The 25,407-nt window shown below is 32.5% G+C and overlaps 1 protein-coding gene and 1 non-coding gene across 6 annotated transcripts in view; one reads left to right on the forward strand and one right to left on the reverse strand.

Annotated features, from left to right (window-relative positions):
• The window catches only part of LOC125050784 (RNA pseudouridylate synthase domain-containing protein 2-like), a 245,885-nt gene that overhangs the window by 178,452 nt on the left and 42,026 nt on the right, over positions 1–25,407 (reverse strand). The gene's annotated exons all lie outside the window — the stretch shown is intronic.
• On the forward strand, positions 7,222–7,293 carry Trnaq-uug. The gene has a single exon. It is a non-coding gene; the product is annotated as a tRNA-Gln (tRNA).

Consider the following 25,407-nt stretch of genomic DNA (forward strand, 5'->3'; position numbering starts at 1 on the left):
TTTTGTAGGATTAAAGAAAGGTTAAAGAAAATCATGTCGAACTGAACAACAAGAATCCCCAAACAACTCCAAAGAAACCTACAAGGAAGACACCGGTATTATATTTAAATTATCTCTATCTCTAAATAGAATAAAAGAAAGTTGCTATCCAGGTCTGTAGCATGTGCTACAAATTATATTATTAACACATTTATATAATTATATTAATATAAATGTGTTAAAAAAATTATAATATGAATTATAAAAAATTTTAAGTTTTGCATGGACAGAGCTTAAATTAATATTCTCTTATTTGTTGCAGAAAGCAAGTAGTTTTGGAGAAGCCTCGTAGATGCACAACCAAGTAATGATTAATTTAAAATTACAAACCGAAATTCTGATGAAGACATTAGAGTCACTTAAAAATAAATAGTATAATGAAATAAAAATGTTTTAAAGATAAATAGTGTTTTATTTGTTTAATGTAAGAGAATAATAATAAATATTTATTTAATTAATTTTTCAAATGTAAACTGAACTTTATTGACTTTAATGACTCCTTTTCCAGTCTTTGATTATTTAATTGTAATTAATTATTTGCATGCAATCAAAAACTATTTTTAATAATGCCAAAGAAGTATAACTTCTTACGCGCGTACATAAGTACACGCACCCTTTTTTTTTTTAAATCCACTATAGATATGAAAAGTTCTATATTTCAATTACTTTAGCAATAACTTAATAGTGCGATTTACTGATAATATAATTATTTGTTATATAATTCTAATCTGTGCTCACTATAACCAAATCAGCATTTAAACTTATTTCGCTTCAGACTAAAAATTATATATTAAAAGTATATTATACCTGCTACAAAACTCTACGGGAGCTACAACACAAATTGGAAACATAAAACGGCTACATTGCTACGATGCGATACCTCTACGCCGGCAACAAGTGACTAACATTTGCTACATGATATTTAACTAGAACAACGCTATCGAAGATATTAAAAGTAAATATAGGATAAGCAAATACAAACCCTTCTGTTAACCGGGTATATTAAAAACTAATACTCGTATTTCACTCGCGAAAGCTCGAGACGTGTTATCGTTTCGGCGGCTAGAGTGATACTGGCAGCTGGGTGGTCATCCATTGGCGCCAAGAAAGGGTTGCACATGTTTACAGGACACGGTGGGGTTGTTTGTTTTGAATGCATTGCGCTTGTCTACTATGATGAGCTTTTAATCTTTATGATGATAGGGATATAATATTCAAAGCATTACCCTTTTCTTGTAGTATTTTTTGCTGCTACATTTTTATGGATATTTACGTTAAATTGTTTTCAAAGGACATACAAATAATCCGTTTTAGTTCTTTTCTGTCGCAATACGTGTTATTAGCTAAGCATTATTGGATGTAAATTGCCGAAGTCGTTAATAGTAAGTGTATTAATTTTATACGAAGGAGGATTAGGAGAGCTAATATTTATTGACGCTTTCAACATTTAAATTAATATGAGCATTCATTTCATACATTTAATTGTCGCTAAAATAGGTTTAAACCATCACAAAACAGAATAATGTGCTTTTATTTAACGTAATTAGCAATTACTTATTTCAATTTACGTATATTAAAAAAATTAAGCTTTCCCAAAGATTTTAATAAAACATCCTGGAATCGTTTAAACGTGTATTTAATTTGCTTTGATTGAATTAAATAACCACATTATATTACCAGATATTTATATTTATGATAAAGCGATTGTTCTCCTTATGTTCCATAATATAGTAAACTAGCTGATCCGGCAAACGTCGTTTTGCCATGTATCTCATTTATAATAAAAAAATAGGGGTTGATCGTAGAGGGGTGAAAATTTGGGGTTGTATGTATTTTTTAATGCTGTATCATAAAAAAACAATAAGTAATTTATCAAAAAATTAAAAAAAATAATTTAGGGGTGGTCTACCCTTGACATTTAGGGGGATGAAAAATAGATGTTGGCCGATTCTCATAGATACCGGATAAGCACAAAAAATTTCATCAAAATCGGTCAAGCCGTTTCGGAGGAGTATGGCAACGAAAACTGTGACACGAGAATTTTATATATTAGATTTAGATCAACTACGCTCTCAGAGCTATCCCATAAAAACATTGTTTGAGGCCCTGTTGACTTCGTTTCAGAATATTCAACATTCAATGTGTCCAACACATTGTTAGCCCACTCGTCTTTGTAATAGAAACTTATTTAGTTCATAGACCCCGATCCAGACGTCGGCCAGACTCTGGCGTCTAAAATCTCTTGAGAAAATACGACTTAATTTTTATTTTTACGCCCATTAATATCGATTATAATGATTCCGTTGTGTTTAGGTAAATACCCGTGATATAGGTACGTATTTAAGATTTTAGTTTTGGGGCATGTATTAGATATCAGTTGTTGTCATAGAAACCTGCCTACCTATGTAACATGACCAGCATCCCGTGCGTCATCGGAAATATAATTATATAGGTTTGATTATAAAGTCGGAAACACACTTACGTGTCGTGGCGTGTCGTGGCGCGCCAGAAGCATATTGGTTTCATACATTTAATATGATTAGAAACATATTTGCATGTTGTGTTGTATCGCAACACGTTCTGTCTAATCATATTAAATGTATGAAACCAATATGCTTCCGGCGCGCCACGACACGCCACGACACGTAAGTGTGTTTCGGACTTTATTGTTAAAAATTTGACGGATATAAATAACCGACAAAATAAACTGTTATTTGGTAATATTAATTAAAAGTTTAACATTAATCTGTACTCTTACGTTGACGTGCTTTGCGATCGAGTGATTACTGATTACTAATTAATTGTACATCATGCACTACAAATAGGGTTTCCATCAACATCATTAATTACTAGTTGCTAAAACAAAATTTCAACTAGCTTTAGTTGATTTTATTCAAATGAAAAACTTTTGGATCGTCAATGTTTTAGTTAGGCTCAAAAAGTAGTTTCCACGGAGACAGACCGTAACAATTATACAAAACATTACTTTTTTACATTACTTTACGGCATTAAGCCAATATTACAAAGAAATTCTTAAGAATTAAGGTATTTTTTAAATATTAAATCAAGTTATTTTAATACTAAAAATATTGGCTGACGACTCATTGGTCTAGTGGTTAGTACCCCTGACTGCGAATCCATGAGTCCCGGGTTCGATCCCCGGCTGAGACGAACATCGATGTGATGAGCATTTGGTGTTGTGCTTAGGTCTTGGGTGTTTAAATATGTATTTATATCTATCTATGTATGTATATCTATGTATGTAGCTTAGCATGGGACTAGGTCAATTGGTGTGAATTGTCAAAAAAAAATACAATTTAATAATTATGAATAATACCATTCGTAATAGAGCAGTATAACCACAAAAGCGTATAACCGTACATATTCAATCATATAACGTGACAACCCTCACTTAAAGCGTAGTTAACTACAATTCATTAAAGTAAATTAATCAATTCACTTGTAGTGGCGACGAGAGATATTAATTTATCTAAGAGTGCACTTAAGATACTTAGCATTAAACTTGATTATAACAATCTATTAAATATTAAGTTATAAGATGGAAGTAGTTTTGGTTAATTTTTTTATTTACATATTTCCTTAGTCACGTTCTCCACTGAAGGTCGTGCATAGCTTTCTGTCTTTGGCACTGCTGGAGCCTGGGTAATGTCTGTAAGTACCTAAACTTGACCGAGCGAGTAAGAGATTAGCCTTGCGGTCTCGTGCTTTCTCAACCGGTCACCACTTCTCCATGTTATCGGATGTGCTTTATAATTTTAATTAAATGTGACTCAAGAATAGAGCATACTTAATAGAACGTCTACGCTCTATCGCGCCTTGTAAATGGGTGGTTTCACAACGGTTTACACTACGAGTAATAAAGTAAGAACAAATTGCAAATAATCGTCATAATTAATCCATATAAATTAACCCAAGTGTGAGCGCAGGGACACAAGTTCACTGCTCTATAATTCTCACGCTACTTCAGCCACGACAAAGGGATATTCAAACACAAATATTCAATTCAGAGAAGATATTTTGAGTCTCTACTATTGCAAGAAATAAACCGATTATATTAATTAATAAGGACTAATCCCTCTCACTATCCGGAATTTTGACCAGAGAACCTCTGCGGTTGAACCTGCTAACCACTACACCAATAAGGCAAACATATAACATATTATGTGATTTCTTCGTAAGTAAATTGAAACAATAGTCACTTATCTAGGTTGGGTAGAATTTAATGTAATTGCCACGACGGTCAATAAAGCGATGTTCAGCTATAACAGATACCTCAATGATAACAGCACACGCAAACAAACAATAAAATTGATGGATGGAATTATACGCTTGTGCCACAGTTGAGGGTTTAATTCATTTCTAGACAAGTTGTTCAAATAAAAACCTTAACAGAATAAGAAAGAATATTTTTATCTTTAAGAATGTACTACGAAGTCTGAGTAGGTACTTAAGAATCTTAGAGTAAGATTTACAGTCAAGACATACCTCAAACTAAGCACCTATATATATAGTATGTGTCCCGAATATAAAAATCCAATGTTTTTGACATACTGGAGCTATACTAAGTCTTGACTCGAAATCTTACCCTTATCTACCTATTCACAGTGCGACTCTCATACCTGAGGTTGTAGGTTCGATCCCCGGCTGTGCACCAGTGGATATTCTTTCCATGTACGCATTTAACATTTGCTTGAACGGTGAGGAATACATCACTGGAGGCTGATTACCTACTTACCTATTAGATTTAAAAATGATCATGAAACAGTTCAGAAATCTAAGGTCAAGACCTAAAGAGGTTGTAGCGCCACTGATTTATTTATTTATTAGTATTAGACACAATTACCTAAATGCTAGATACTTAATTATTTTAAATTGTATGTCTATGTTACGAATTAATATTTGTACGAAGTCAAGTATACGATCAGAACCCAGCTCCGTGGCTAAATCAACAAACGTTATACGCCCTATGGAGCTTGAACTCTATTCCCGGCGAAACACCGCCCGGTTAATAGGCAAACAAGCAAGCTTTACCCATTTTGGAGTTAATTTCTCAATTCTATATAAATATTTTCTAGTTACGGTCTATAATTTATAAATTAGTCATACTCGCTAATTTAATTTTCAGTTACTAATTAACAATACCTTTATTATTAACTTTATTATCATTTTATACATCTTGAATGAATTAGCAAATGATAATTATCATATTAATTAGCTATCATAAAGTATAAGCTGGTGTCTGGTAATTTTTTTTCACAAACGTCCCTTCTCAAAGCGTACAGTATTTTATTATTATCACAAAAGCTTGTCAACGGCACACATTGCCATTGCTACATAAAGAACAAACAACTATTTAATGTGACAAGCCTTATAGGTATGACAATTACGAGGAGAAAATAAAAACATCAATTCAAAAGGAAATGAAAATTGATTTCAAATTGTAAGCAGCAACTATGGCAGACCTAGCTTGTTAATCAGAATGCGACATCCAGTATCGGTGAGTTTAGGCCAAAACGCGTTCTTCTGAACGTGTTCACGTTCAACAAACAATACCTAATTAGTATGACTTCATTATAGCTTTGAAAAACTATAAAAAGTGGTATCTAATAGCGAATACTTGGCGCAACTCGCCAAGGTTAAATGTACCTATGTTAAAATTACATTACCTATTAACAGAACTTTTTAATAGTATTGTCTTTTATTGACATAACTTTCACACATTTGATAATAAAACAATTTTTTACCGACATTTGACCAACCGAAAGTACTTGCGAAAGAAAAAAGATTCTTCCAAAGATTGGTACGCGAAACCATTGAAAATAAAAAACACCCCAATTTCAAAAGAGAAGACGGTCTAAAATTGTCAAACACCTGGGATCCAATAATATCCAAATTAAAATCTTAAGATAAACAATCCGCGAAAATAGAGGACACCGTGAGCCATTTCTGCCAAAACCCTCCATCTTTTAGTCGATACCACCTCCGGGGAAACAAATACAGATAATACAACTTTTTCTACAGCTGTGATACTTTTTTGACATTCAACACCTTTTGTCTTCAGTCACCGTGACCACGCACGCTGTAAAGCACGCGAAACGTCGGATAAATTTAAAATTATGTTAAATAATTGTAGGTATTAAATACATAACTTCAATACGGTAAAAAATTGTTTTATTATTAAAGAACTTTTTAATCTGAAATCATTTAAAATGTGGTTAAAGGAGTGTTAGGGCTTGTTGGTCTAGTTCTTAGGGTAGGAAATTAAACACTCCAATGATGACTTGATTCACTTTACTAGCACACATTGATTTACGTAAAATAGCGCAGCTTTAGAGAGCTGCCAACTTGAATAATGCAAATTTGCCTGTGCGCATGTGTTTTATAATCTCGTCCCCACTCAGACTCGACCTTCCCACTTCGGGCAGTTATTCGAGTCAATTCGTAACAATTCGTAAATAACCGAACGAGTCAAATGAGTAATTATTGCACATGCGCACTTATAGCAAAAGAATATGTTTCATAAAAATGTTTAGAATTTAATTAAATAAATATTAAAAGCTAACAGGAGTCTAGTTTACCCTATCTGTTTGACTTATAAGTATGGTAAGTGCAAAAGTGTACATTGAATTCAGTAGCGATTTGTCTGACTCCCGGTTTTCTGTTTGTTTCATAATCCCCAATTAGGGAGTTTTCCCGCACTCATTCATTACTAACTCGACAACTTTACCAACTTGTATGCGATTTTACTGAGTATTTGGTCATAAAAAGTTAAAATTTATGTGAAATGATGCTTTGTCTGTTCGAAATTTATAACGCAGTTTTGATTAATTTTTAATAACAGTAATTTATTGATAGTTATATATATATATAGTAATAAGCTATCTTTATTTATTTTAAAAAAATTCGGAGTGTCAGGTTATCGGATCGTCTAAGGTTCAAGATAGGTGCAATAAAACGGTAACAAAGAAACAATGATTGATTAATTGATAAAATATGAATATCTACATAAGATAGATAAATTTATAACATCGTTATCAGTACAACATATTACAATAAAATTATATTCAAAACCGGTTAGAAACATTCTTAAGTACGCGTTACACGAGACGAGTTATACGTGTCCCGTATAACACGTTCGTAGTTTTCGGCCAGACATTCAACGGTTCCATGGTGTAATGGTTAGCACTCTGGACTTTGAATCCAGCGATCCGAGTTCAAATCTCGGTGGAACCTGTCTTTTTTTTTGTTTTTTTTTTTAGCTGCTGAACTAAATCAAATATTATTTTATTATTATTGGAGATAAAAAAAAAATATTAGTTTACTGTAATATTTATTTTTCCTGTATACGTTTGAATTTTTAAAAATATACATTTAATTTAAAAATATAAGCAAATATGGTTTTCTTATATTTTTAAATAAAATATATATTTTTAGATAATTTGTTATTTTTATTAATTATCTTAACAAAAAATATAATCACAACCTACATTTTATATATGCTACAATTTGGTCAAACCACTTGAAAAAATCTCCGGTGATTAAAATATAGGTACTAGAAAACTCGATTCAAACTTTCAAGCTGACCACAACCCAAACTGCGTCCTGATTATTATTAATGAAGTGTCCAATCCCTTTCCGAGCCATAAAATTTTCAATCCTCCTAGTGCGAAAGGGTTCCGATAAGACAGCTGTGATTTCGATAAATGAGTAATACACAACGAAATTGGTTTCCGCCTACCGAAGGCTCCACAAGCCTCTGGAGAGAACCACATTCATAATGAAGCGACCGTGATTATATTTCGGGGTTCAGACCGCCGCAAACGAATTGATAATTCAAACCTTTGAAAAATTAAAGGAAGATTAAACGTGACATGGGTTAAATAGGTTCATCTCTCTCCTTATAAGTCAAATCAAATTCGTTTATTAATTAAATAATTAAGCCGCATTCTATGTTATTATAAATGTTTAAGCAAGTTATTGTTGGCAACAAACTTTTAAAGATAATACTAAATTATAATACTATTACTCGCGATATAACTCGCTCTTCTAGCAATTTTCAAAAAACCAATCGTATTATGAAAGATGATAGCCTAAAGTTATGTCCATTTTCCAAAAAACTTGTGTTCAATTCAATTTATTTCTGTGGCGTAACACAAAGTTTTGTGTATAATTAAATTAGTGTATGCACATAAACAAGCTCTTTTGACAAGCCTACTCGTGCGACAAAATAGATCATGTTTTGTTAAAAATTTCCAAGTAAACATATACCTTCCTACCAGTGTTTGTCATTATTTGAATAAAAAATCCGTGCTCTTTCTGTGGGTATGTTTGTCTCGGCTGCAAATAACAATGCAAATATACGGACGGCAAATAAAGTGAGAACAAATATAACCTTTTGAAAAAATACTTTAAAGCGTCCACTTTGAAGCGGATTTTAATTGCGGTCAGTGTGAATTAAAGAGAAAATACAGTATATGTTTGGTAAAAAAATTAGAAGGGTTTAGTACAATTGCATATATTGTTTGTGCAGATTGTTAGGCGTCTGTTTTATTAATGTGTGACCAGCCTCTCGTGTTTTGGGTTTCACAAATGCCGGTTGGAGATTCCTCACGTGGTTTTCATCGAACGTGCAAATGTTATTTGCACATAGAAAATCCAGAGCAAGAGTAAGATATCTTTACTACTAGGTTAAATAATGCCCCTGTATGCTCCATAGTACTATTTCTCTCTACTATATAAATAATGTACAACAAATCTGTGTTTCTATATAGATCAAAACCAGCGCGCTTAACTAATCGCCTGGTATGAACCGATAGAACGCTTGGTATTCTTCGAGTTCGATAATAAATCGACTAGTCTGGGCGTATTTGCCAAGATCTAATTTTACAATCCTTTGTCACTGTTTAGATGTGACGGTAATTGTCAAGTATAGGTATTTATAGTAGAGAAAGGATTTTCAGTTATAATACCACAAGAGCTTCAAAATTATCGGGTATTTCCCGATAGGTTCGTTGCAAACAAATATAGTCGTCATGACGACTTTATAGTCGTTTTTGTTGTTATTGTTTGCAGGGAACCTTGAGGGAAATGTCCGATAATTTTGAAGCTCGTGTGGTATTCGGGGGATTATTTTTCCGACCCAAATGTCGGCCAATAGAATTGCACCATGAGACGAAATGTACAGTTAACAAATAAGAATTTCATAATGAATAAAACAACTACTTAATACTTTTCTTGAAGCAACGACCAGAGAAAATTTTCACAAAAAATTATCACTTATAATACCACAAGAGCTTCAAAATTATCGGATATTTCCCGATAGGTTCGTTGCAAACAAATAATAATAGTCATGACGACTATAGTCGTCATGACGACTATATTTGTTTGCAGGGAACCTTGAGGGAAATGCCCGATAATTTTGAAGCTCGTGTGGTATTCGGGGGATTATTTTTCCGACCCAAATGTCGGCCAATACAATTGCACCATGAGACGAAATGTACAGTTAACAAATAAGAATTTCATAATGAATAAAACAACTACTTAATACTTTTCTTGAAGCAACGACCAGAGAAAATTTTCACAAAAAATTTTCAGTATAATACCATGTAGGTTGTACCACGTGACGTCGAATGGTGCAATTCTATTGGCCGATATTTGGGTCGGAAAAATAATCAGTATAATACCATGTAGGTTGTACCACGTGACGTCGAATGGTTCAATTCTATTGGCCGATATTTGGGTCGGAAAAATAATCATAGTATTCTTTAACTTGAAAATTATCATTTTATTGTATAATTCAGGTCTGTAAATAAGTTACGGTAATAACAAATATTTTATATAGCCTTTTGAAAAGAATTAAATTCTTTATCCTATATAATGACACATATTTCACTTGTTTATGCAATAGTTAATGTAACATATTCATATTTATGTTATAGTTTATTATATAATTATAGTTTACATTAATTTAAATTATTTATTTATTACGACATTACTTCTATGAATAATTAGTTATTAACAAAATACTCAAGGCCCAGAATACGAGGTGCACATCTCCTCCAGACGGTACTGTATTTAGAACAAGGAAGGAGTAGTACATAGTCAAATACTACGTGCTTTATTTAGTACAGTGTCCAGCGGGCGGCAGCGATTTGTATTGTGAGTAATTAATCTTCGGATTCGACGTCCAGTAAAGGTTACGGGTTACTATGCGACGGATTTCTAGACTACCACACCCATCAGCTTGTTAGATAATGTTGGTTCTTGTCTATAAATAATTTTCAAATATATAGTTGACTACCAAACGCACTAAACGTATATTTTTTCAATAAATATAAGTTAAATTGATAGCGTTATTATTACGTATTGTTAGTTATTATTTGTACTTAAAAGTATTCGCTTAAACAGTTTTTTTTTAATTTGGTTAGAAATAGCCTTGTATGTCATTTTTACCAGTTCGAAGCATGTTTCTCATAAATAACTAATAACCTAACATTACGGCTAATAATTGGCAAATCTATACCAAACTTGATTGACTAAGTTATTTCCGCTATATCCACGAAACAGCGCTGCCAATCTTCGCAGAATTAGCGGTACCCAAATTATCGACCTTAATACCCGATAATAAGACACCTGATATCTCGACTTTGATTACATCCCGCGTCTTGCAAATTAATTGCCTCTAATGAGACGCTGGAAATGCTGAAACAAATGAATATTTGCGGCATCACCACATATCACTTCTAGTACACGGGAATAAGGTTCAAATTAAGTGTTAATGTACCCCTGTTTTGAACGGATCCTTAAGGATTACGATTGTATTCCTCGACAATGTGAAAACAAAGCTTTGAAGATTCGCCAAATCACTTGAATATATATTTTGAAGGTTCTTGACTCAGACTCTTAAACATGCGAAATGTTTTGATGACACTAGATACGTTAGTAATTAAAAGATATCTTATTTATCGTTACAGTTGATTATCAAAACTTAATTCAAGCCATTCTATTCTATAATATTGGAATTTTTAAGCAATATCATAGATTATACATATACGCCCATAATTTGGTCCATAAACAAAAAAAATTAAGTCCCGTAACCACAAACATAATAAGATAATTCTTCCTTTACATGTACCTTTATTTATTTTATTTTTTGCACTTATAACTACAAAATACACATTAAAACAGAAATAAAGAAGTTACATTTAAAGGAAGAATTCTCTTATTATGCTCATGGTACGGAAAAATAAACGTTATGAATCTGATGGCCTAACAAGACTGCCTCTTGCAGGAAACCCCAATAAGCCTTCTTTTTATCCGAAGCAATTATTTCGTCATTCAAATAGTCAAAATGGCAAAATAACAGTAGGCAATCTTTCATGAGCGACAATGGTAGTAAAATCCCTCGTATGTCAATCTAGTCTAAAGGACTTTACGTACCTTACATGTTCAAACAAGTTGAAAAACAGACACCCGCGTTTCATCTCCGGTACATGCAACGCGCCTTAATTAAGACAGAGACATTACAAATGCAGGATACGAGCTCGCGTAATTGCATTCACTGCGCTTTCAATTATTTAGCAGATGGGTCTGTGCTATTTGACAAAGCTAACGTTTAAGTAACTTATATGAAAACTCCTTTATATTATAAGAACTATTTACGCCTTTTGTTGAAGCGATTTTACCGTTGGAGTAAACATGCAAGGCAAGTAGGTGAGACTGTGTATGTCGATTAATTAATGTGTGTACGACATAACGGTTACAGAAAGAAACATCCGTTGAGGTACAGCAGCTTAAACAATCTCCAGGTCCAACGAATCCCACGCTTCACCAATAACTACACAACGCTAACCAAATATACAACAGTAATGTTTCTAACATAATCTAAATTAATGCTAGCTTAGTGTCTTTTATTGACATAACCTTTACACATTTATAGAAAAAACTTTTAACCGGATTATAGTCGATACCAACTCCGGGGAAATAGATAATGCAACTTTAATACAGCTGTGATACTTTTTTGATATCCAACACCTTTTGTCTTCAGTCACCGTGACCACGCACGCTGTAAAGCAAGCGAAACGTCGGTTAAATTTAAAATTGTTAAATAATTGTAAATTTATAATAATACATAACTTTAATCCGGTTAAAAAGTATTTCTTTAAATGCTAGCTTTTAAAATTAATAGCATAATTTTACGTAATAAAAAACAATTACTCTTTAGTTTTACACTTTAGTTCAACTTCAATAGACCAATTCAAATTTAAACCTTCAACAATACAGTGGGAATTCGAAACGCAAAAGTACTCTGACAAATGTACCTGCGAACTGGAAATACCGTGTGATACCTGTATAATGCAAGTCACACACAAACAGTACACATTGCCAGTTAGCCTTTGGGTTCTCGTCACTTGATTATACACCATTTAATCGAATCCGCTGCCGTCTGCCTTTGACGTTCCGAGCAATCATTGACACAATACATCGAATCTGTTCTGGTATCGATTAAAATTGAACTAACTAAGTAGGATAGTTATTATAAATATTACAAATATTTCCAAAATAAGTTCCTAGGAAAGGTGTGATCTCTTAACCAAATTTTATAATCGTGAAGGTTTCACGATTATAAAATATACATACGAATTCGTACAATACGATACGAATGTGATTTTTACATACGCGTTAAATAAATACTTGGCCTTAGCTATGTTCTAAATTAATCTGATTACAAAACGTATTAGATTTTTAAATTATATTACAAAGGCAGACGAATGTTAAATAAATTTGAGTACTAATGCAGTACACATTTTTCCATCTAGAATCTTATTAAAACTATGCCTTTGATATGAGATTTTTACATTTTAATCTCGTAATCATCTATTTCTTATTTAATGTTCTCGTGAATAAAACGTTTGTGAATATTTATAAACCAGTTATATTGTAGTTTTTAAATAGAGTTCCTGCAAAAACGAGGCTTGGTTCTGACATATTATTTTTCGTAGTCTTTAGTCTTTTTTTCTGATATACTCGTACAATACGTTAAACAAGGGTATATTCATGATTTTATTTTCATACATTGCTATGTATGTTTTCATAACTTGCTCACAAAAGGGATAAATATGAATGGATGCGGAATGTAGGCACGGCAAGCGTGCCGTAAATATCAAGCATGTCACAGACTTCATCGATTATTGAGTCTCATACCGAATTTTTGATGTTTTACTTTAATTACGCAAATAGAATCATATAAGCCAATTGGTTGCCTAGCAACGCTTACACGCGTATAAAGATATTTTTTGCAGTATAATCTATATCTATATCTATATATAAAAGAAAGTCGTGTTTGTTACAACACTTATAACTCGAGAACAGCTGGACCGATTGCCATGGTTTTTGATTTGTTGGATTTGTTTCCGTCCCGAATAGCAGAATAAGCAATAAAATATCGGATAAGTTATCGAATAACAATAAATTAATTAATTAATTTTACGAATGCAAAAACCATATGGTGCCATCTGTTGACAAAACTAGGCATCATTTTACGTCGAATTCGTGTCAGTTCAAGAAATTCCGATCTTGAGGTGAATGAGGAGATGCATAACCATGCTTTGATCCTGATCAAAAGATGTTGGATATCAGAAAGTGCTTAACATGCAGTATCGCCATATTGACGCTAGAGAGAAGATGCCTAATGTGTAAAACTGCCATTCTTCTTTCGCAATGGCAAGCAATAAAACATTTCTGTATTTGCAAAAAAGTTGTATTAATGTAATACTTAACATTAATGAAATCCTAAAATAAGATAAATTAAAGTAACAACGATATTATAAGGTTGTAGGGCGGAACGAAGTTAGCCAGGTCAGCTAGTTTTATAATAAAAAAATGGAAAGATATAAATAATTAAACTATTCGGCATTTTCAGCAGTTTCTCAAAATGCTTACGAAATAAAACACAATATAAAGACAAAAACAGGCACATTTTAAATTCCCATTATGAGCCACAATGTAATAAAGGCAGCCGAGAGTGTTAGTACTAAACAAAAGTTGTGATACCTGTCCTATCCTGTCATTTAGAAAGTTTTTGATTTATGTTTCGAGTTTTGAGATCGGCTTTGAACCGTATATATAATGCGACGTGACTACTGCAATGGTTTTATGTATTATAGTGGTTTTCAGAGCTTATGAATACATTTAGTTTATATTACATGTACATCCAAATTATAAGTTTAAACACAATCAGAAAAAGCATAAGGTACGTTGTCTACCTACCTACTTATCGAGGCAAAGTTATTTATTAAGTTCAAACCAAATTTAATTTGCTGATAGAGGACAAGTCTTTGTTTTTTTTTTTTAATTTATGTTATTATTATTAATTACTTGATATGTCATGTGGAACATGGTGTAATGGCTGCAGCTCCTTACAAACATTGTGTAAATGGCGATTAAAAAGAGTGGCGGAGAGTTTATTGCCAGTTCTTCTCTCCCGTTCTACGCCCTTGATTTGAGAACTGGCAGTAAATGTAAAATTAGAAGCATTAATATGTATTTCTTTACTGACGAGTCATTAGTGTAAATTATGTTACCTATATGATTAAATGTTTTTTTACTTTACTTTACATAAGCAATCAGCAGTCATAAAGAATTATAAGGATTATAAACACATTCAAGAAATATTTAAATTTAGTTAATTAACGTTCAATGAAGCTGAATAAGTTAATGTTTTGTCACGTTTACTTGCAAAATAATCTCGTAACAGAGAACGAGACCGGTTATTGATACTTGGACTGTAGGTCCATAAATAATATGTATGTCGGGGTTCAAGCGTTATATTGCCAACGATTTTATGAAGGGGAATCAATGGAAGCTGGTCATATAATTAAAAGAGCAGATCATAAATGAATTATCGCCATTAATAATTATCGCATGATATGAAAAAACCTGGTCAATACAATTAAATATTTATCGAGGTGCTACACTGATATGGATTTAATAGACAGTTGAATTTATTAAGGAAATATACAAGGAGGTTATTAACAACGCAATAACAGTGGTTTTGTGGCCAATAAATTACAGCACAAAGTAAGAGCTGTACAATATTTTTCACTTTATCAACGAATCGAAAGCGCCATTAAACACTGACTGAGCTGTAGAAAAGCGCCTTAGCGTTCGAGCGCTTTACTATCGGACTTACGTCACTACAATGAGTGTATTGAACATCAAAACATAGATAAGTTATCTAATATATAAAATTCTCGTGTCACAATGTTCGTTCCCATACTCCTCCGAAACGGCTCGATTTTTATGAAATTTTTTATGCATATTCAGTAAGTCTGTGAATCGGCTACCAATCCCTTAGTTAGTGCCCACCCCAAAAAAAAAATATGTTTTATTTTTTTATGATACAACATATAAATATAACAACCCTTACAATTTTTTTAAATATTATTTTATTTCTTAGGTTCGTTATCAAAAAGTTCATTCATCAGAAAATAACTCAAAATGTAAAGGTGACTAAAAATTTCTCACTGTTTGTACGGAGACAAATCACAGACAACTAGTTTACGTAATCCTTCATCTTTCATCATTCCCAAGCTTACGGGTAAAAATCGGGCCATAAACATTGGGGCAAATACGACGCAAGTAATATCTGGGGCGCCTGCAGGTGCATTTGTCGAACGCAAATATTCAATACGGTTTCCAATATCGACTCTCATCAGAATATCTTCATATTCTTTATACAGATTATAAAAATGAAAAGAGGTATTGGGAACGTCAGAGACGGTGAAACGTATTGAAACTCAACATAATTTCACAAGATGAATGATACGTTAAAGGAAATAGTTGTTTTACTTTCGTATAAAGTATTTGCTATAAAACTTGTATTAAACTCTTGAATATAGTAAAAGAGCTTTCGTCTTTTATTTCTATATATTACTAGATGACAAGGTGAACTTCGTATCACCTATATTTATATTTATATTTATATTTATAGCCTTATATCAGAATACAAAATATATATACATTATAACTGTTATTTTCCTTATCTATGATAACTGATTCTGTGTGCCTACGGGCAAAGGCCTCCCCCATTTTCCTCCATTTTTCCTTATTGTAAACCAATCTCGTCCAGGTCTTAGTATTTCCTGCCATTTCCACGATTTCATCGGCCCACCTCTTAAATTGCCTACCTTTGTTTCTTTTATCTTTTATCACCTATATATTAGTGTCAAAATTTAATACAAAAGAACAAAAAGATCATCCATGCTAACATACAATTCTAATACACTTTAAGGTCTCATAACATGGAGTACAGCATATGAAATCTTTAAGCAGTTTATAGCAAGAAAATTACCATTAAATCAATGTCTCTAGACTTGACGTAGGAAGACTAACAATCCACCAATAACGTGACAATAAAACAGATTTACATAACTTAAAACATGAACTAGTTTGGAACTGAAACAGCGAGAGCAAAGTTCCCGTACTACGGCACTGAATACTAAAGTAGCAAACTTTATGAAATACAGAAATACGATCATTTTTTACACTAATATTTCATGGAGTTAAAAGAGATAGTTTTGTAGATGATCTATCAGCCTTACATTAGTATATAGAGTATCCATTTCTGCCCATGCGACGTAACGTCTCATTTTTATTTAGTGGCGATTGTGCTTTCAAATTATCAAATTACATGAGTTCTTATACATACATATATGACGGAGCGAGGTCGAAAGGAAGGATGAAAGACAATAGACGGAAAAAGAGGCTAAGACAGACAAAGTGAACGAGGAAGGCGAACCAGCCACAATAAACAGAAAGCACGACCTGAATTTTCACAAATAATTGTTGAAGATAATGACGTCAAAAATTTGTTTGTTGGCATGAGCCATTTAAATTAGACATTAGAGTTTTTTAAAGGCTTCTGCTTCATACGATGTCGCCTGTATTTATAACAAACCGAATTTGTGATAAACAAATTTCGTCTACTCGTTCCGCACCTGAACTCGAATCGATATTACTTTAATATTGATGTATGATTGTTATAATAAATTACCTTTAATATTAATAATGACTATGGTGTCATTATTATTATCGACTATTGAATAATCTGTTAATTTTTAGATCTAACAAAATTGACAAATCAAATAAACCTAGTGGTTTACTAGATTATTAACGTAACTGTCTTTGACGTGTTTAATATACGAGCTCTGTGACATATAATGACAATGACAGCCAATACCAGCGAATACTCTGACATATATCATTTTTCTTATCACCAAAAACGCACTGTGTTCTTTGCGACACCGCCGCCATACACACAGCCATTTCTGCAACACTGGTGCCACGGTGGACACACTGGTACTCGTAAATAACACAATATATTTCATGTTTGCCAATATATAAATAGAGTGACGCAATGAAAAATATAAACGTAAAAATGAAATTAATCATGGTTTTCGAAAAACAAATTCACGAGTAAATAGCTGTAAAAATTGAATTTGGAATTCCTAACCAAAGAGGAAATATATGAAGTCAAAGTGGCTTGTACGACAAACCGTCAATTTCATAGGTAAGGATCTAATATTAAAATTTACATTACTTTTCGAGTTGCAAATAAACGCACAAAAAATAACTCTCTACCTACCTGTCGCTTTTCAGCAGGAGTTTTGCAAGCAGAGCGAATTGCCAGTTTATAAAAAACAAGAATAAAAAAGATTACAACAACACCGTGTCCCGGGAAATCTTAAAGGTTTGTTTCAAAGTCCGTGTTAGGGCTACGAGGCTACTTTTCAATTCTATACATTTGTAGACACTGAAATAATACTTATATTTTCTTTCTACGTTACTACTGGAAATTCAAATGAACATCCAAACATGTTATGGTAATAGCAATGTTGAATTATTATAACCTAATTGTGGTGATATAAGTAGTATAGGTAGGTTTTTTTTATTATTGTTCAAATGTTTCGATAACTTTTTGAACATATGTATGAATTTTGTTTAGGGTGAATTTCATTCCAAGTAGAAACACGGACACTACTTACTAGAACTAGCTGACCCAACCAAACGTTGACCTGTCAAAGTTGTTGTGATATAAAACTCGCAACTTGACTACAAATAGTGAATTTTCCACAATATTTACACTATCAAAAATGAACGTAATTATATCTAATTTACAAAATTCTCGTGTCACAATGTCCGTTCCCAAACTCCTACAAAACGGCTCGACCGATTCTTATGTTTTTTTATGCATATTCAGTATGTCTGAGAATCGGCTACTATCTATCTTTCAAACCCTTAAGTAATTTTTTATGATACAGCACACAAAAATAAATATAACTCTTAATTGTCACCCCTCTACGATCAACCCCTATTTATATTGAACTAAATTGTTTTTTCCTAAAAACACAATATAAATGGCAAAACGACGTATGCCGCTAGTTTGTCAGCTGGTCAGCTAGTTTAAATATATAATAATATAGAGAACAATGTACCAGCACAGCCTCTGTCTTAGGGGTTCATCTACTTCAGCGATGGCAGTTTACTTGTTTACATTGTCCCAATAGAGAAATGGCGTGGCTGGGCTGTAGAACATTATTTTAGAGTATATTTTAGGATCTAAGTAATGTTAAAAAAATTATGTTTTTTGTTTCTTAATTTGGTTTCAACTGTAACCAACCCTAGTAGAATGGGGCGTGCGGTCGATTCATTCCACATTTACATTATAAACTAAACCACGTACACGGCTAAGTGGATGACGGACGCGAGCGTGTGTGCCAAGACGCAAGTGTGGGAATAGAACCTTATTGCAGCGGAACTTAATGCAACTTTATGTTGCGAGTTTTTTACTGAAACGTGTCGGCAGTAAACTGTGTGGCGAAAACTTGGAAGAATTTTTATTTGAAAATGGAATAAAATGAAAAGTTATAAACAATTTTTTAGGGTATTAAGAAAAGTAACTGTAAACATTATTTTTTACAGTTACAGCTTATGCTGTTATATATGTTTCATATAATTGTTTCGCAGTTCATTTATAAGGTTGGTACATGATTTTGACTTTGGGTTAAGCTAGTAGTGTACATCAAACTTTTACGTGTACTTAACAGGTAAAAGTACTATACATTTAAATAAAACCTCTTTAACTTCTTTTTACTACTTGATATGTAAATAATTTAATAAACACGATCTTATTAAATTATTTACATACAACGACATGCTTTTAATAAAGGCTTAAAAAATATTTTTATATCTAAAATATTTTTCACTGATTAGTTGTGTCTATAAAATGTGCCCTACATTTTAAAATATTGCAATAAAACGGAAACAATGAACAAAAGATTTTGTAATGAACCTCCCAAGATGTTTTGGTTAAAGTTTTTGTACAAAACTTTCAAACAAAAGAAACATTTTACACAAGATTATTGTTAAAATTGGTTGCCATTATTTAAACACAAATTGTTTCCAGAAAACCCTTAAAATTATTTGTATGATTAATATGAAATTCTCACAGAGGTCACAGTAAGGTCAAATCGACAGACAGGTCATATAGTGACTGTGAACTTACATTATCCAGTGACCCCTGTAAGTATTTTTTGCCATGCCTAAATAGATTGTGAGCTTATCAAGGTGGTATGTGAAACAATAGACGCAAACAAAACGTTGCAATTGTTTTTGGACGAAGGGAAGCTACGCTAAACTAACTAATGACAATTCAACCACCAATACAATCTAAGGAGATTCAGAAAAGAGAGTTAGAACGATCACTTAAAGTTAAAGTCACTCTAAGCGCTATGAACAATTTATTAATATCCGAATATATTAGAGAATACAATAATAATAACCAAATAACCACCATAAGGTTACCACGTAACTTCAATAGCGATTCCAATCTCGATTCCAATATTAAGTGTTTGTACTACATCATTCCAATTAAAGAACAACAACATTGGGTTTATTAAGTTGGATTAAATGACGTTATTCGTTTTGTAATGGAATAATAATTGTAAAGTAACTCTTGATTCAATCCTATTTCATTCTCCTGCTGATAGAGGACATATTTTTGTTTTAATTTATTTTATTATTATTAATTAACTATTAATTACCTAAGAAGTCATGTGGAACATGGTGTAATGGTTGCAGCTCCTTACAAACATTGTATAAAAAAAAAACTTGGCGATTAAAAAGAGTGGCGGAGAGTTTATTGCCAGTTCTTCTCTTTCGTTCTACGCCCTTGATTTGAGAACTGGCAGTAAAAGTAAAATTAGCATTTAATATTTATTTCTTTTTTGACGTTCATAAGTGTACATTGTGTTACCTATATGAATAAATGATTTTGACGTTGACTTTGACACAATCATTAATAATGCTATTAAGTGCCTGGTAGGCTATCTGTATAGGGATGGCGAGAGTGTATGGGGTGAGCGATTTGTGATTTCATAAAACACCTAATGAAGTAAAATTAATACAAACTGTTATTTTTTGTAAAACGTAATCCATACAGAGTCGCGAGTGTAAATTTTAATTAGTCGCCTGGTTTCACGTGTTCAAGTTTCGTAATTAATGCTAGTACGTGGATGAGAATAATTTAGATGTGAGCAAGATAAATGGGACAAAAGTTGCTATTTTTGTAAACATTTAAATCATTAATCATGTCTTATGAACGCTTTGTAGTTTAAGTTTAACAATAATACAATAGCATCACAATCCTTCTGAGTAATGATGATTCCTTATATATATACAAGAAGATAATCGGTATTTATTCCCTGACACTCAACATACAAATAAAGTATTAACTCATGCCCTTAAAAAATCATAAACAATCTAATAATGTGCAGCTATCTTTGTCACGGAGTACTTACTATAAAATCATCGTACGGAGTGAAGAAATTTACAAAACGACCTGCCATAACTTATGAAAATCTATATACATTAGGCGTGTGACGTCACGCCCATGAAGGTATATTGCCGTGCCGTCGACACAACTTATTGCACGTAATACAAATTTATTACACCGTATCTGAACATCGCACGTAACAATTCAAATTAGACAATTCTAGGCTTTACTGCATTGGAATAAGTGATATACTGGTAATTTTTCAGTTCATTCGCACAGTATAAATAATTGCTCAATATAGCTGCAAGTGAAATGAACAGTGTTTAAATATCGGGTGTCCAATATGAATCCAATAAATACAGATTCGTGCAATAGACATTTGACCGGATGTTTAATGGGCGCGTTGTGAAAACAACTGTAGTTTCGTTACCGGTATTTTAACACGCTGAAATATAAAGCCCAATTTTCTGGATACAAAATTACTAGTGTGTGATTTAGGTTTCAGTAATTGGCAATTCAGTGTTGGCCTAGGGGCTTCAGCGTGCGACTCTCATCCGTGAGGTCGTAGGTTCGATCCCCGGTTGTGCACCAATGGATTTTTTTACTATGTGCGCATTTAACATTCGCTCGAACGGTGAAGGAAAACATCGTGAGGAAACCGGCTTGCCTTAGACAGTAGGCTGATTACCTACTTGCCTATTAGATCGACAAATGGTCATGAAATAGATACAAAAATCTGAGGCCCAGAGCTAAAACTGATTTTTTATTGGCAGATCATACTTGAAGCCCTAAATAAAAGATCAACACGGCCTATATTTCTCTTTTCAGTCTTAAAACTGTATCAATATTTAATCCTATTCATCATAATAATTCCATTATGTTAACTGAATCCAGAGTTCGAGTGATAAATTTTAATGAGTAATCCGGAGCAGGGAACCGCTTTAGTACGAAAATCTTCGCCGATTAAAAAGTTGTTATTGTCGCACTCAAATCTTTTGGGAAGAAAACGCGAATTACGATAAGCACTCATAAGCTAGATTGAATATCGATTTTCGACTGCGTGATCCAAATAACTTAATATATTTTTATTTTAAGTAAGCAAATAGCTCCTGAATATATTCTTGTGTTTATGTTTATGAGTAAGACCTTGCGTCATTAACCTCGGACAACCAATCAAGCATTGGTTGATATTGTCCTTTTTTTCTTCGTGTTCTGAATTTAATCAATTATAATTATTTAAGAATGGTCTCAATTATTTATTCATATAAACCAACTACACTGTGTAAAAGCAAACAGAAGACAAGATATAGTTGATACTTTTTCTATTAAAACTACCTTTTCTAAAAATAATTGAAACGCAATTGATTATATTGTATAATAAAGTAAATAGAATCATTAATATTTAACCTCTTTGTGTGCATTAGTTGAAGCAAGAATTATACCGATGGCTGCAAAACTTAAGTTATACAGCAGTAGAGGATTAAATAACTGTTATTACATAACATTACACATTTACACATGCAAACACACAACCGCACACATAGCCTACCGTTCGCAAAATACACTTATTTATTATCACTCTACGGAAGAGCGGGCACAAGTAATTTGTTAACTTGAATTACACATGTAATTTTAAAAAATAAACAGACAAAAGAATATTTTAAACTGTGCAATAAGATCTTATGTATAACGGTTAGTTTATGTTCAACAAAATATTTTCAAATTTTAATGAAAAGAAAGCTCAAGCGAAAACTTACACGTTAACAACCTCTCAGACATTTTATTAAACGTTTCTTTTGAGAATAGAATCATAAAAAACACACTTAAACGTAATCTACCTTCAAAACCCGACACAAACTACTTATCGAGGCGTTTGATCTCAGAGTTTACCATTTATATGGTAACTGATATTGAAACCCAGACGCGTTTCGTAAAATATACATTTTAAGTGTTTCATCAATTTGGAAATAAATAGTTTTCGAAAATATAAATTGATCTCGCTAATGTTTCTTATGACCCCGTGGCCGTAATTTAAAATATGATTAATCTACCTACATATTACTTAGTGAAAACTATTTTCATCTCTAAAAATATATTATTGTTATCTTTCAAACTATTTATTTTCTGTCTACTCATTCGAGCTTTTTTGTGTACCGATGAAATTACACAGTTTAGAGCGGTATGATAATGTTTTATATTATGTATATAAAACGTATAAAAGAACTAAAATGGAAATGGGCTGGACATACCATAAGAGGAGCAGATAAATGGAGCAAAATTGTAACACTATGGCAACCAAGAGGGCATAAAAGAAACTGAGGTAGGCAATTTAAAAGGTGGGCAGATGAAATAATGGAAATAGCTGGAAAGACCTGGACGAGATTGGTTTACAATAAGGAAAAATGGAGGCCAATGGGGGAGGCCTTTGCCCGTAGGCACACAGAATAACTGATATCATAGAGAAAAACAGTAGTTATAATGTATATATTTTGTATTTCTGATATAAGGCTATAAATAAAAAAATAAAAAATAACTATGTTAGTAAAAGGTCTATGATGCATTGTCAATATCAGATGCTCTTTTGTTATTCTTGGTATTCGTGACGCTATAAGAACGTGTACATGCTGTTTAATAAGCATATTAGACATATGTTCATAATAAGCTGCATTTAAGGTTAAGGTAAGTACAATATACCCTATTTATAGGGTCTTAGGGTCCTTCAAATAATGAGCGTATCAATTCTTAAAAGGCCGGCTACTCACTTGAGTCCTCAGGTATTGAGTGTCCATATGCGGCGGGGCGGTATCACTTAACATCAGGTTGGCCTCGTGTTTGCCCCGTGTTCTACTTTTTTTTAATAATTCGTTTGGTTTACTCGAGTTTCATTTAACGTCCATTAATTAAGTTTTATTCAAAAACAAACTTTCAGTAGTATTCAACAAATTCTTATCGTAACTAAACTAAATAAAGTTCAAAGTACATATTTTAATCGTCAGTAGAGTTAAAAAATTAGATCTATTGTCTAATCCGTTTAACTGTAATTCTCACGAAGACATTGTCATTTTAAAAGCAGCCATAAAATTGTGTGAAACTTTGACAAATTCAATAGGAAAGTCCGTTTTGCGTAATTAATTCATTAAAACCTAATTTCTAAGTGAAAAGTTGAAGCTCTCTTCTCTTAAATTTGTTAAAACTTGCTCTTAATAATTCGATTGTCCAAAGAGCATATTACGCCCGACGCATTTTTATTTTACTGAAACTTTATTACTGTTTCACTGATAGCACTTAGCAATTTTCGAACTTTACTTGTTTTCTTCTTAGTTTCCTATGATAATAACAGTGTTGTAACTGAATTTCTTTTCTAAGAAACATTTAACGTTGTATGATAAGTTTTAAAATTAATTTTAATACATTGCCCACTTACGTCCAATTTCCATTCCAGTACCAGAGGCAATACATGCTTTTTCTTAAAAAAGGCTAACTTATCTTGATAAATATTTGTAGGAAATACGGCTTGTAAAGCCTAGTTAAAATTAAATAAAATGTATTATGCATATAAATAAATACATAGCCTGGTATAACCACATATCTACAACGACTTTTGGTTTATGAAATAACTTAGAGATTTAATTCATCAAATTATTTTCACGTTCTCAACAAAAGATCCTTCAAGAAGATTAGAGATTTCATTTCGCTTCGGCCTACTAACAGCCCATACAAATTGGGCGCGGGCGATAGAGGTTCAATTAAGTAAACTCAATTTGCTCAAATTGTACGTCTATTACACAAAATTGTATTCTCGTATTGACGTTTAAAAGTGTGATCTGAATGAATAATACACAAATCAAGATTTTTAATATATATGCAGTTAACAATAGATATAGTGCTTTTGATACGAATGCTACATTTTTTCTAACAATCAAAACTCAAAAAACATTAAGATTGTTATTATTTGTATTAGCGATTTTACCACTAATAGCTTACGCGGTAAAGTTGAAATTATATTATCCAGTTATCATTTGATATGGCGTGCAGCACGCGAACTCGCATAGAATACTGCATACTGTCTGCGTTTATTGATTCATGATGCTCCTTTTCCATGAATATTCAGCTTCATAATTGTGAAGCTTTGTGCTAACTGCTATTCATTGCGTCGTTCGTTAAGACGCCATTGATGTGTGTGATGGTCTTAAGCAATATTATTGTACTTTAATCCAGTACAATAAAATACAATATTTCCACGCCTTTATTTTTCAGTACATTTTTTTCTGTAAATAGGGTCGAGTGTATTGTGTAGAATAAACAATGATTTACTTTATTACATTATTGGATCGTGCAGGTTTAACAGTGACTTAAAAATTTAGCTGAAAGTTTATTCACTTCAGATATATCACATTTTTATAAATACCTACGTGCAGACGAGGCGAGAGTTTTTAACTAAAAGACGACCGAATATATTCCTTATAATTTAATACATGTGTCAAATATTTTCGTTTTAGAAGGATGGAGTACAA

This window comes from Pieris napi, chromosome 7 (assembly GCF_905475465.1).
Source record: "Pieris napi chromosome 7, ilPieNapi1.2, whole genome shotgun sequence".
Lineage (NCBI taxonomy): Eukaryota > Metazoa > Arthropoda > Insecta > Lepidoptera > Pieridae > Pieris > Pieris napi.